Source organism: Equus quagga, unplaced genomic scaffold, assembly GCF_021613505.1.
Source record: "Equus quagga isolate Etosha38 unplaced genomic scaffold, UCLA_HA_Equagga_1.0 HiC_scaffold_283_RagTag, whole genome shotgun sequence".
Lineage (NCBI taxonomy): Eukaryota > Metazoa > Chordata > Mammalia > Perissodactyla > Equidae > Equus > Equus quagga.
This window is the reverse complement of record NW_025793439.1, coordinates 16,745-31,826: the sequence shown is the minus strand read 5'-3', so window position 1 is coordinate 31,826 and position 15,082 is coordinate 16,745. Positions and strand designations below refer to the sequence as shown.

Genomic DNA, 15,082 nt, shown 5'->3' with positions numbered 1-15,082 from the left:
ACATCAATAGAAACTCCCCAAAACGAAAAGAAAGGAGAAAAAATGAATGAAAAATATAGAACAGACTATCCAAGAACTGTGGGTCAATTAAAAAGTGTAACAGCAACAGTTGTTAGCCCAGGTGCCAATCTTTAAAAAAAAAAAAAAAAGTGTAACATACATGAAATGAGAATACCAGAAAGTGAAGGAAGAAAGGAAGGAAGGAAGGAAGGATCGAAGGAAGAATGGAAGGAAGGAAGGAAGGAAGGAAGGAAGGAAGGAAGGAAGGAAGGAAGGAAGCATGTAAGGAAGGAAGGAAAAAAGAAAGAGTCTTAGGATTCTCCAGAGAAACAGATCCAATTGGGCCTATCTATCTATCTACGTAATAAAGAACTGACTTATACAATTATGGAGGCTGGGAAGTCCAAAACATGCCACGGAGGCTAGCAGGCTGCAGAGTCAGGACGGCTGATGGTGCAGATCAAGTCTGAAGGCAATGTGTTGGAGAATTCCCTCTTACTAGGGGAGGTCAGTCTTTTTGTTCTATTCAGACCTTCAGCTGATTTGATGATGCCTACTCACATTATGGAGGGCAACCTGCTTCACCCAAAGTTCCCTCATTTAAATGTTAATCTCATCCAAAAAAATACGTTCAGAGAAACATCCAGAAAAATGTTTGAGCAAATATCTGGGCACCATGGCCCAGTCAAGTTGACACACGGAAGTAACCATCACAAGTCTACCCCTTGTCAATCTGACACCCATACGCATCTCCTAACACCATACTTAATGTCCAAATAAAGACAATAAGAAGGTCATACTTCTGCCTAACATGATACAAGTATCCTGCATACAACTGAAATGCACGAACTATTTTTCCCAGAAAAGGATGAATAGTTCTTGGGTGATATTACTCATCTTCTTGATATCCTATAACTTAAACAGTGTGATAGAAAGTTAGCAAAACTTAAATACTATGATAAAAAGTCAATACATCTTGTGTTGCATGATAAGGAAATAAGAGAGGAAGAAAACAGAGATATTTTATAAAGAAGAAATTCTCATGACAATGGGTCAAAGAAAAAGTCTCAAGAGAAATCAATTATTTTGAGCTCAGTGAAAATGAAGGTGCAACTTATAAAAATGTGTGGGATGCAGTAAAAGTAATGCATAGAGGGAAATTCATGGCATTGAATGCATATGTTAGCAAAGGAGAAAGGTCTAATGTCAAGGGGAGAAAAAAGGAAATAGTACAAATTAAATCCAAAGTAAGCATAGAAAAAAATAATAAAACCAAGAGCAGAAATCAACAAAATTGAAAACAGGAAATTGATAGAGAAAAACTAATGAAACTAAAAGCTAGTTCTTTCAAATGACCAATAAAATTGATTGAACTCTAGCCAGGCTAGGCGAGAAATAAAGAAAGAAGACACAAATTACTGACAGCAGAAATGAGAGAAAGACCTCAGTACTGATCCCATGGACAGTAAACAATAATAAAGGAATAATATGAACAACTGTCTGCTCACCAATTTGATAACTTAGAGGAAATGGACCAAATCCTGGAAAGACACAATTTATCACAATTCACACAAGGAAAAACTGATCATCTAAATAACCCTATATCTATTAAATAAGTTGGATCAACAACTAATAACCTTCTGAAACAAAGCACCAGACTTAGATGGTTTCTCTAGTGAATTCTACCAAACATTTAAGGAAGAAATGATACCGATTCTCTGCAATCTCTTCCAGGATATAGAAGCCAAGAGAACACTCCTTGATTATTCTGTGAGGCAAACTTTACCTTAATACCAAAAGCAGACAAATGACCCAGGATGGTGAACTAGTCTGGGCTGCTGACCAGCTCCCCAAAATCCACCCTGGAAGAATTATAGAAGGAAGAAGAACATGACTTACAGGAATTATGAAAAACTATAAACCTCTGTAGAGATTGAAGGCTATTTTGAACTAGTGTGTACAGAAGGTTGATGCTCAGAGGTGGCAGAGAGAGGACAACATGGAGAAGAGCATTTTAAGTTCTGCTCTTGCATCTCCCTCCAATGGCTCTGGGTCCATCATTTGTCGTCTGTTTGAGGAAGAAATTAGCAGCGGTACCTACTCAACCCACCAATGTGGCAGCTGCCATTTGATGCCTGGGACCCACATAAGCTTGGCTGCAGAAATTACTTGATGAAAACAGTATAGTGAGACCAGATGACGCCTGGGCTTTCATTTTCCAGAGTCTTCTCCTCCAAACCTCCAGAGCTAAGGACTGTCACGGCCTCCCCCAAGTGCTGCTTACCCTGAAGCATAAAAATGATCCCCTAAACAGAAGATTTCCCTGGTGAAGTATAAGACAAACAGGGGTGATAAAAGTGGTTTTCTTGTATGTGCTGCTCTCCACTTGGGTGTCTTCATTAATTTTACCCAGACCAGCAAAGCCTGAGGCTTAACTCGACAGGAAGGCCTGAGGCCGGTCTACAAAGTTCCCCTCATCTCCCTGTTGATTCCTCCCCACAAGTCGCTCCCTTCCCCGGGCCCCTCACTCCTCCCTCTCCACAGGGGTGTCTGCCAGGCCTTGTGGCTTCTCTCCTTTCAGGAATTTCATTTCTTGATCCCCACTCCACAGTGAGATGTGGCTCAGCGGTCTGTCCAAAATCCAGCACACGGATCAGCAACCAGATGACTCTTTTGGATTCCAGGGATCCACCAGGAGAGGGAACAAAGTAACACTGAACAAAATCTCAGGGACCCATCAGACACAGCTGGGGCTTCAAAGACGTCGTCTCTTCAAAGTGCCTGTTCACACAAATTCCCTGATGTCTTCTACTTGGAAATAACCTGAGGGGTTTGAGTTCCTATTGCCCCCCATTAATGTCAGGGCTGCTCCTGGAGGTCAGAACATTGAAATCACCTAACTTGCCTGAGCAAGAGAGCGTTCAAAGGAAGATATTGTGCACACTGCATTGTGCCAGGAATTGAATCTGAGTCTTCCACATGGGAAGCGAGAGGACTACCATTGAAACACCAACGCTTCCCAACAGCTTGGCAAACAGCTCAAATTAGAAAAAGTCACTGGAAGGACTTGGAAAAAGCAGTACCAAAATAGATTTTTCTCAGTGTTCTTTTTGGAAGACATAGTCAACAAGCAAAAAAGCCACCCAGAGCAAAGACTCCCATAGGAGATTTATGTCAGGCAACACTATAAAGTTTTGGCAAATAATGGATTTGAAAAAACCTAAGTTCAAAGTGGCTCTTTACAAGTGGATGAAGGATCTCTGCAGAAAAGCTTCAGAAATTCATTCATTTTCTTGTCTCTGGTCCATATCTGGCATGGACTGATGGAAAGTTCGTTTCCTCACCTGCTGACACATTCTCTTTTCCCTCTCATTGCCTGTGTCTCCCAAGCCCTTTCCTCTCAGCCTTGCCAGGAACACCAGTTCTTTTCCCCCAAACAGGCATCCAAGACCCAGCGACAGTTCAGGAGGCTGGACTAGTGGGGATGTGTCTGAGTTACTCCGGAAGATCTGGGTGATAATTGAATCTCTCTCCTCCTAAGCCTCCTTTGAGTCCCTGGAAAAGGCCAAGGATTGAATCTTGCTTTTAAATTCTTAGGCCTCTCAGAGACCTATACAAGAGTGAGTAAATGAAAATTTCACTCCAAGATTTCTTCCCCTCACCACACCCTCTGCAGCTACCCAAGGAGGCTGGTTCAGGGGAAAACAATTAGATTAGATTCGAGGTAAATGCAGGATTTTACTCCTCTGCTTTAAAGCTTTCTTTTGCTGTTTACCTTTGTCTGATATTCACGTTTCCACTCTTTTATTCTTTTGTTTACAATTAGCCTGGTGTAGATTTGTACTGCTCTTACTATTTAACACTTTTCTGCCTAATAAACTGCTATAGCTGGAATTTACTTTTTTAATTTTATAATTTAATTATTTTGTTGGGGTCATATTGGCTTATAACATTGTGTAAATTTCAGGTGTGCATTATTATATTTCAGCTTCTGTACAGACTGCATCGTTCTCACCATCAATAGTCTAGTTTTTATCTGTCACCATACACATGCGCCCCTTTACCCCTTTCACCCTCTCTCCACCCTTTTCCCCTCTAGTAACCACCAATCGGTTCTCCTTACCAGCGTGTTTGTTTATCTTCCACATATGGGTGAAATCATACGGTGTTTGTCTTTCTCTGTCTGGTTTATTGCCTTTAGCATAATACTCTCAATGTCCGTCCACGTTGTTTTGAACTTTCTTCCCGCCTTTGTTAATTAGACCGGTCAGCTCGGGTAAATTGTCTGTTTGTCTGCAATGTTTTTGTAATTCCATCTCACTGATCAGTTAATCTATTTTCTTAGATCCCAGGTGCAAAGGATGATGATGATTATGCACCTTAGTTCAGAACACACTATGGTGGCTGCTCTGAGCAAGGCCCTTACTGTCTTTTGTTATTTTCTCTGTTTATCCAACCCCCATTCCCTTTTCCACTTCCAGGAGCGCACACTCTAAGGAGTTTAGTATATGTTCTTCTACCCCTTCTTCTCTCTGCATATTTAAAAAAGGGGATGTCTTTGAAAAATATACAGGGCTCTTGTAGGGGGATTAAAAATAACTTTAAGTGTGGGTTGTCCATTCCATCCTCCTCCTAGTTGAAGGGGTTGGAAAAGTAAAAGTTATACTTCTCAGATTCCCTTGCAGGTTGGGTTCTGGATAGAAATGAGATGCACACAAGAGAGCTGGCAGAAGTGAGCAGAGGACACTTCCCCACTGCTGTTGCTGGGGGAAAATAAGGTTATGGAGCCATGAGTGTTCAGAGACACTTTTGGTTGGCAGTCACGTTCTAGTTTGTAGTCACCAGTTTGGTAGGTGTGAGAGGTAGTGGTAGCGGCAGAGTTGGAGCTTCTTGACTCCTGGATGGCAGTTAGGAAGGAAAGCCATTGGATTCCATATACCAATGCTTCCACTTGTTCTCCAGCCCAGGGGTTGGTGGGGAGACAGGGACCAGGGAGGGAAGCACCAGAGCAGAGCAGGAAAATATTGTGAATGTTTTTACATAAAAAACACAAAGCAGGGTTCTGGGAGGTCATATTGTTGGCGGGTAGACTATGATTCTCTAGTGTTTAGTATTCTCAAGCCTGCCGTGTTCCGGAGATGAATCTGAGATGAGCCATAGATTTAAAAGTGGAAGTTAAATATCTAAAGCTTCCAGAATTAAGTGGAGGATAATATATTCATGATCCTGGGGTAAGAGAGATTTCTCAGAGAACACAAGGCCTTAACGATAAAAGAAGAAAAATATATAGATAAGTTGGATTTCATAAAAGTAAAAAAATACATATGCTCATGAAAAATCATGATAAGAAAGTGAAAAGGCAAGCCAGACTGGGAGAAATTATTTGCAATATATTTATCTTACAAATGACTCAAATTCTGAATATAAAACCTTTTAGATACCAGCAATAAAAAGTCAAGCCATCAATAAAAGGAATCCAGGCTCTTTGGAGAAGTGGCTGATTCTAACTCTGGGGCAGGAAATATCCAAGATGAGCCTGGAGCATCTTGCCGTACCAGAAAGTGTAAACTCCTAAAGAGAAAAACCAAAACCAATCAACCAAAGAAAAACTCCACAGTGATGGGACACAGAAGCCAACTGAAAAAGCTCATGATGGCTGAAACTGGAACAATTTGGGCAATGAATTAAATAAAATAGTATTGGATGGTAACCCCAAAGTGTAAAATAAATAGCCACAAGTCCATACTGATAGAAATAGGTAGATACATAAATAAATAACAAAGGAAAATACGCAAATGTCCCATGCAGAAGTATCTCAAACAATTTATGTAGATACTCTACCCTCCTTAACTGTGGGCAACTCATAGTGACTTCCTTCCCAAGAGACAGTACGGACATGGAATAAAGAGTAACTTTAGAGGAGAGAAACCTGAGAAACACTACCTCAACCAGGTAATCAAAGTTAACATCAACAGTGATTAAGTCATGTTGATAGTACATACCCACAGTACAAAGGGGTGAGAATGGCATTCTGCCTCCCCAAACCCAAAACTCCAGTCTAATCATGAGAAAAACATCAGGCAAATTCCAATTGAGGGACGCTCTACAAAATACCTGACCAGTACTCCTGAGAATTTTCGAGGTCATCAGTAACAAGGAAAGTCTGAGAAACTCTGACAGTCTCAAGATGAGCGTCATCGGGAGACATGATAACTAACTAAAGGTAGTGGGATACCCTGGATGGGATCCTGGAACACAAAAAGGACATTAGGTAAACACTAAGGAAATCTGAATAAAACGTGGGCTTTAGTTAATAATAATGTATTCATTCATTCTTTATGACAAATGTACCGTTCTAATGTAAGCTGTGAGTAGGGGAAACAGGATGTGAGGTGTATGGAAATTCTCTGTATGATCTTCTCAACTTTTCTGTAAATCTAAATCTGTTCTAATACCATACAAGGTTTATGTAAAAAGTAACACAGAAAAAGTCAAGCCAATTAAAAGTGGACAAAACACTTGAACAGGGTCTCTTCACTAAAGAAGATTTCTTTATGGCCAAAAGGCCTAAGAAAGGACGTCATAACTCATTAGGAACACACAAATTTAAAATACTGTGACCGACCCCGAAGGCCTCCCGGAAGGGTGGGCAAACGCTCATTCTCTGACCTCTGTGTGTCCTTCGCCCACTTTCCAGCCCGCGCATCCGTCCCGGGCCTGGGGAGGGCGGGTGATGAAGGGCAGTCGGGTGAAGGCGAAGCGACGGGAAGAGCCACCCCCAGAGCCCAAGGGGCGTTCGGGTTTCCTTGGGGCCCCCTCGGCTCGGGCCCGAGAGGGTCGCGGCCCTGGGAGACTCCGGGGGTACTGGCTTCTAAAGAGGGTCCGGGGCGAGATCATTCGGCTGCACTTCCACCTTCGGAATCGCCCGACGCACAGGTTTCAAACGAGACTAACAACACGATTCATCGAGGTAATTTCTCTGGTTTTCTGAGGCCTTGGAATTTGCGGTTTTCCTGCAGGGCGGGCGACACGGCCTAGGGGTTAGTAGGTGCTCACTCCTGGGGGAGCGGGGGAGGTCAGGAAAACATGATCTCCTGCGTCTTTGCGGCACACTCGTTTAGCGCGTTCAGCTGTTAACTGAAAGGTTAGTGGTTCGAGCCCACCCAGGGTCTTCAGAGCGCTAACTCAGCCCAACATGTTTCCTGTTCTTCATCACCTGCAGGTTTCCTCGCGTAAAATTGACCCTCCTGTATTCTGGATCCTATGTATCTCGCGTCTAATACCTGTCAAGAGCCATCCCGCCCCTGCAACCGGGTTCTCATGCAACATCTGCTAGGGTGTCAGGCTCCTATACCTGTACAACAGGAATTCCTGAAACTGAGACCTAAGAACCCGGGTCCTGGTGTGGTGGGATAAAATCTTTATTCTGCCATTTATAGGCTTGGATGAGTAAGTTAAACTTTTGGCCCTTCAATGTGCATGTGTGTGTGTGTGAGTGTGTGCATGTGTGTGTTTAATGTTCTACTCATGCTTGCATTCACTTTTCAAAATGCTTACTTTGGGAAGATTGAGTTTCTCAAGTGTGCTTACTTTTTCTTTATTAAGACAATTTTTTAGAGCCTTTCAGGTTCATGGCAAAATTGGGGTAAGGTACAGAGAATTTTCCATATGCTCCCCCTCTGACCCCCCCATATGCACAGCCTCCCTCATTATCAACATTCCCTAACAGAGTGGTACATTTGCTATGGCCGATGACCCTACATAGACACATCATAATCTCCTAAAGCCCATAGTTTACATTCCAGTCCACTCTTGGTGGTGTGCATTCCATGGCTTTGGACAAATGTGTGATGGCACGTATCCCCATCTCATACGGAGTATTTTCACTACCCCCAAAATCCTTCCCGCTCTGCCTATTCATCCTCCTCGCCCCACCTCTGGCAACCACTGATTTTTTTACTCTCGCCATAGTTTTGCCTTTTCCAGAATGTCATAGAATTGGAATCATACAGAATGTGGCCTTTTGGGGTTGGCTTCTTTCACTTGGTAATATGCATTTAAGATTCCTCCATGTCTTGTCATGGCTTGATAGCTCATTTCTTTTTAGTGCTGAGTAGCGTTCCACTGTCTGCACGTACCACTTCTAAGTTTTGGCAATTGTGAATGAAGTTGCTATAAACATCCCTGTGCAAATTTTTTTGTGAGCATGACTTTTCCACTTCTTTGGAGTAGGATTGCCTGATCATACAGTAAGCATATTTTCAGTTTTGTGAGAAACTGCCAAACTGTTTTCCAAACTGGCTGTACCACTTTGTGTCCCCACCAGCAACGAATGGGAGTTCCTTTGGCTCCATGTCCTCACCAGCATTTGGTGTTGATGTGCCGCAATTTTGTCATCTGTAATCTGGGGCCAACAAAAGTATGCTATTCCCGGAACACTGCCTGGATTTCATAATTGCTTTATCAATAATGTTGTGGTCACTGGAATCATCATCATAAGTGTCCTCTGCGTTATTTTTGATAAAGGCATTTCTTCCATAGTTTGTGCATTATTTATTTAACCTTTTTCATATTGCTTTTTAAACTACATTGGTTTCATGGTTTCAGGATTACAAGTAATGCTGCAACTCTCATTTTTGTTCACATATCTTTGGCCACTTACGTGGGTATTTCTATAGTGTAGACAACTGGAAGTGTAATTGCTACATTATAGTCTTTATATGCTTCTAATTTGAGTATATCTTGCAAATTTGCCTTCCACAGAAGCGGTACCAAATTGTATTCCAGTTTCTTTTCCAACTCTCTTAATGTCCCTTGCTTCATTTACTTGCCAACACAACAGCCTTTCTATACATCCATCTATGACGTTCTAAATAAGGGGAGTGGTCCCCTCCTGACTTAACTAAGGGGGAGGTACAACAGAAGGGTGTTTGAACATTGCACAGACATATTCTATTGCGTATGAAGGACAGCTAAACTTCCAGGGTACCGTCATTGAATACAAAGTCCTCCAACGACTGTAATTCTTTTCTGTGGTGATGCAGTCAACCGGGTCCAGAGAAGACTGGTCAGAGTGATCTCCTTGCTTACTGCCAAGTAGCTTACCCCAGTGGAGAAAAACCTCCCTGGCTCCAGATGCTTTTCCCTCTTTTGAAAAATAAAACTTGATTTTGCATTTATTTGAAGAAAACAATCTAATGGCTGTTCTCCCTCCTTTACAGTGGTGAATCACATGCAGATAACTGTCTCTGTATTCTTCCTTGACAGTTTTTTGGGTTTTGGCTATGCCCACGAATATTAGCCCATCAGAGACACATCCTTGGAGCCAATAGAACCCTGTGCCGGACAGGCACCTCCTGCAGACCTGGACCCTTAGGGCTGTTGGCTCACGTTCCCTGGGTTCGTCTGTTGAATCTCACATGCAGAAAAACGGAGCTCTTGGGCTTTTGTATACAAAGTGCGGTTATTGGACGAGTCTTTTTTCTCTCTCTCATTTGCGCATCATTGCTTTCTCCCATCAGCATGGGACTTTGGTTTTAATTTTAGGAAGTGAACATCTGGCGATAATCTCTGATGGGTGGTGGCTGACGGGGATCCATTCCCTGTTACATAGTGGATGACACTAATCTAGGCTGTGAGCCTTTTTTGATTGCCTGTTGTCCTGATGATTCTGGTACTTGCTGGAACTTCAGACCGCATTAGTGAGAAGTTGTTCACATCTTGTCTTTCCGATACTTGGTAAAAACCTTACGGGTCCAATTCCATAGTTGTCAATTTCTGAAAAAAGTGGAATATCTATGATAGGGATGATCTGGACACACACAGTGCCTCCACAGGAACTCTTGGCTTTGATAAATTGCTTCAATTAAAGGGGGTCTTAGTACAGAAGAAAACTGAATTTCTAGCATGCAAGGGGCAATGTTCTTTGATTGGTATACTCACGTTTTCATATAGCTGGGAAAAAAAATTAAATGTCCTTTAAGGATTGGTTAAGTCAGAATACAGAAAGGAGAGGAAAGACATTTATATCATTTACAAATAAGCGATTAAATCAGCAACATGAGCACTTCTGACAATTGTACAAACCAAGATTTAATGCTTTCCACAACTGTAAGCAAGTTCAGCACTTAGTAAAATGGATGAAAAGCAATGACTTCATGCACAGGTATACACCCTGGAAAAGGCAACGTCTTGTGTGATTCAAAATGGTATCACGGAATTACTCTGATCTGCAGCCATGAGGGTCCTTCAAGGACCTCATGTTGCTTAATCATTTCCTTTTGTTTCCCTCACCGGTAAGCATTGTTCAGAGATACCATTGCCTCTGTTTCCACCTTAATAATGTTACTTACCACAACTAGCTCCTCTAGAATGTCCAGTAGTTTGATGGAATTTTTCCCTTTTATACATATATATTCCCTCTGGAGGGAATAGACAAATTAGGTCTCTTATTTAAAGGCATTACTGTCCCGATAAGCTTAAGGGCGGTAAAACTCACCTATGTAAATTTACATATAAGTTTAAAACAAGAAAATTAAGAATTTCTAGAAAAAAATATTTCATTACTTGTGCTTTAAATGTGATATTTCCTTGAGGAAAAACTTCGTTGCTGAACTTGTAACGTGGAAAAATAAAAGACTTAGCTGTTGATTAAATTAATGGTCTTGACTGCTTGGTACAAAGACAGAAAAGAACTGAAGTGGATAACAGAGGGGAATCCTCATACTTTTCAAAAATGCAAGTAATTTAAATATTTGCTATATAATGGTATTGAAAAAGTCTATGCCATGTTGGATTTTTTATTTATGAAGGTGACTCCTTAGAAAACTTAGAATGCTTTAATAATTTTGATCTAAAAACTATTATATATTTTCCTCCAGATTTTCTCATAATGTAGAAAATAATGGTAACATGATCCTCTAGTAAATACAGGTCTTGGGTTTATTCTGGCTTGAGAACCCTAATTAAGTTGGACTTCCTAAATTTCCTTGTACTGGTTGTACCGGTCAAATAAGCAAACATTACTTTCAATAAGTATTTCAGTTGACAAAATTTTAAAGTTATGTGTTCAAGTAAATCAAATGTACCAGAAAATATCTTTAAAAGGGGATAAATTCTTACAATTCTAGCAACCAGAGCACTCAATTATTCCATTTACGGTTTTTGGTAAATATTTTTAGGTGTCATCTAATACATATATACGTCAACATATACCAATAAATGATTCCAGCATTCACGCATTCCAACATATGTCAGCTTAATTTACAACATCAATATCTGCAGTTAACATCAAACCTTTAACTAATATTAAATTGATTTAATTAATGAATAAGCTCTGATTGCCTGCAGATGCCCTCTCCTCACCTCCGCTTCTTGTTTGCACTAATCTCCTCATACATTGGCTGAAAACACAAGTATCACTTTACTTGGGGAATGCTGTTGTTTGCTGAGTTCCCATAGATTTGTATATTTTGTGGGTATGTGGCTGGCACTGTGGGTGTTCTTATGGGTTCTCTTGACTCTCCGCAAAAGTCCAATAGAGCGGTTTGTTGTTTTCAGTGTTCTGACATTTCAAAATCATATACCTTGGTGTTGTGCACTGCACAGCCTCTCAACCTGCCACTGTCCTCTCTTGTTCCACATGGATTTTTTTGCATGGTACTTTCTTTTTATCACAGCAACCACTAAAATCCGGCTTTGCAAAGAAATGATATCGCTGAAAAATATGTAGCGTGATCTAATGTTGGCGAGTTTTAGTTTATGTAACTATCACCTCACAAACCTGACACACACACAAAAAAAGATCGACACGTCCAGATGTTGACAGGATAGGGAGGCCTGGAAACTGTCATTCATTTCTGGTAAGAGTATAAATAAGTTTAACAATGCTGGAAATTTTTTTGGAAGTATCAGTTAAAGGTCATACATACACAGTTATGTGCCATGGCCCAGAAATTCTACTTTTAGCTCTGTACCTTAGTCCTGTGCTGTCCAATATGGTAGCTGCAAGCCACGTGTAGCCACTGAACACTTGAAGTGTTGCCAGTGTCACATGTTGCAATGATAATATTTTTGATATAATAGGTCTCATAAAATATTATTAAAGCTGATTTCACCTCTTTCATTTTACTTTTTAAAGATATACCTACTAGGAAATTTAAAATTCCTATGACTGGCATTATATTTCTATCGGAATGGACTGCCCCAGAGAAATGTGTGAGTGTGTCCACCAAAAGACATGTAAAAGAATGTTCATACCAATTCGAAATATTGTAAACCAGAAACAATTCATGTGTCCAACAACAGTGGAAGAAATATGTATGTTGAGATATATTCATACAAGGAACACACCCGGAAACAAAGAACTACATGAAAAACATGGATAAGTTTCATTGACATAATGTCGAACAAAAGGAGGCCGAAGCATGCCCCTCTCCCAAAAGAAAAACCCTGTACCTACTTTATGATTCAATTTATATGAAATTAAAGGGCAGGAGAAATTAACAAGTATTGATAGAAGTTGATGCGTGGTGGGGGTGGAGACTACTCTGTGAGCTCTTGCACGGAAAGAGTCACGTCACCCACGAGGAAGCTTGCTGGGGTCTGGAAGCGTTCTACACCTTAGTCTGGGCACCACATCAGTGGTTATTCAGGTCGGTTTACATTGGCAAAGGTTTTCGAACTGTGCACTTTGGGTCCTTTAAATTTACTGTGCCTCAAGAAAGAAAGTTGAAAGCCGCTTGATTATTGCTGAAGTGATGTTGAGACTTATTCTTCTGGTTTGTCCTAGGCTGTTGGATGCAAAGTAAGTTCAAAATCTTTGTTGTGATACTTTTGCTGTCCTCAGGATTTTGACTTTCCTCTGCAATCTGATATCTGATTACCTAAGCGTTTCTCACGACTGTTACTTTAAGCTGATATCCAACTGTGTCAAAGAGAGACCGAAGTGCCCATGGTCAAATCTGCTCTTTTGAGAATAATTGTGACCCCAAAAGGGGGAGAGATGAGACTGAGAAGTCCTCATGAGGAAAATAGCACAATTAGGCTTAATTGACTCAGAGGTGCCAAAGGAAGGACACTGGCAGGTATTACACAAAGAAAGTCGCCCCATTCATTCCGCAGCCAAAGCTTCAAGAATTTTTGGAGCATCTATAAGTAGCCAAAATTGTTTACCTGATGAGTTTGTCAGGTTCGCCAGAATAAGCTGTCAGAGCAGTTTGATGCCTTTCTGCTCATCCGTTTCCCAAGGAAAAGATAAATACAATTCCCCATTCCCAAGCTATGTGTGGTTTCTTTTTCTCTTTCCTCTCTTCTCTTTTATAAATTTTTATAAATCTTCCATCTCTTCTATAAATTCTGTTTTTGTCTTTGTTTGATGACTACATTCTAATAACTGTTTCCCATTTTTATGAGTAAATGTGCGAGCTAACTCATTCAAATCTCTTATTTACTACTACTATTTAAATGTAATTTTCATAGTAACATCTGCATACACCTCATAGCTAGCTTTGAACTATATTCCAGGCGGACACACTTCCATGGAAAGTTTAAGCCTCGAGCCGTTGGAAGACAGGTCCTGCTCAGTCTTTAAATAAAGCCAGTTCCCCACTGGTGTATAGGTAACAAACCCGTTGTAATTCTCTCTGTGTCTAAACCTCTTTGCTCCCCCATTCTGGTCCTTGTGTCTCACCCTCTGCTTCTGGTGGATCTGGGAAACCTGTTGTGCTCTTGCTTTGCTCCAGGATGCTCTTTTGCTCTCAGGAGGGACTCGGGAATGAAGGGTAATGGCCACCGGATCGGAGCCCCTGAGGTGCCAGAGCTTCCCCGGACTCGGCCGTTTGGCTCCCACTGAAGGTCAAGACCTCTCCATCACCGTTCAAGTCCTACCTCAAGACTTTTTCCTTACTTGTCCTCTCAGGCCCTTATTTCTATGATCTCCATTCTTATGCTGAAGTCTTGTCTGTGCCATAGAGAAATCCGCTCTGCAAAAGTCATTAAAACGCCGTTCTTGAGGATCAAACTCAGTGTCCTGGAGATGGGACAAAAATTCCACCTGTGTCCCGCAATTGCTGACAGGACCGTCTTACTCCTGCATCACCTAATCCACACCAAGATTGCATAGCTCTATGTGGCTGTGAAATGGACCACCGAGGCGCGCGTCCACAGCCCCGGAGGGGCGACGTCCGGACTCCTGGGCGGCGGCGGGCGCCCGGGGTTCAGACGCACCCCACCCGCCGGCTCCTGCAGCTTCCGGGAGCTGCGATCAGCGGGGGCGACTCCTGCACAGGGGCGCCTAGTCCTGGGAGTGGAAACCCTGCGTGTGATCAAACTGTGAGGTCCCAGGGCCCTGGCTTCGGGGGTAGGCGCGGAACCCGGAGCCAGGGCCTCTCCGGAACCGCAGTCTCCTTGACTGAGGGGTCGCTGGTGCTTCCCGGAGCCTTTCCAGTTAAAAGAACCTGGGCGTCTAGAATGGTTGCGGCAGGACCTAAGGTTTTCATGGATATGTTGTTACCCCCGCCGACACCGTTTGTTTCCGTAGTGTGGGGGTTATCACGTTCGCCTCACACGCGAAAGGTCCCCGGTTCGAAACCGGGCGGGAACAACCCCTTTTTCCTCAAACTTACCTTCATGCAGCCAAATCAAACAGAGGAGGGGACGGGGCGTGGAGGTGCGGTCGCAGCTGCATTTTCCATTCACGAGAAACGTGGCACAACTTCAGTTACTCAGCCCTAGGAAACAGGCCTCGGTTGTCTGCTCTCAGTCACAATGGAGACCGCGACACAGTCAGTGAGTCCAAGGCGGGCGCAGGACTAGGCTGACTTCAGCCTACCTTGGGATCCAGAGAGCCCCGAACCTTCTCCTCTGTCGCCGAAATCTTCTCGACAGGCTGACAGGTAGCGTGTCTCTAAAAGCCAAGAACTTCTTTCCTGTGAAGCACACTTGGCTTTCCCCCTCCCAGCACACTTGCGGAAGAGGTTCATTTGCCTGACGGAGGAAAAGAAAGCAGAACCGAAGCCTGCGCTTGGGGCTCCAGGCAAAGGCACGGAGACGGAGCCTCGTGCTCCCCCGGTCAAGCTGGTCT

The 15,082-nt window shown here is 42.4% G+C and overlaps 1 non-coding gene across 1 annotated transcript; it reads left to right on the top strand.

Annotated features, from left to right (window-relative positions):
- The first annotated feature begins 14,529 nt into the window (after nucleotides 1-14,529).
- TRNAV-CAC (transfer RNA valine (anticodon CAC)) lies at nucleotides 14,530-14,602 on the top strand. The gene has a single exon. It is a non-coding gene; the product is annotated as a tRNA-Val (tRNA).
- Nucleotides 14,603-15,082: the final 480 nt, after the last annotated feature.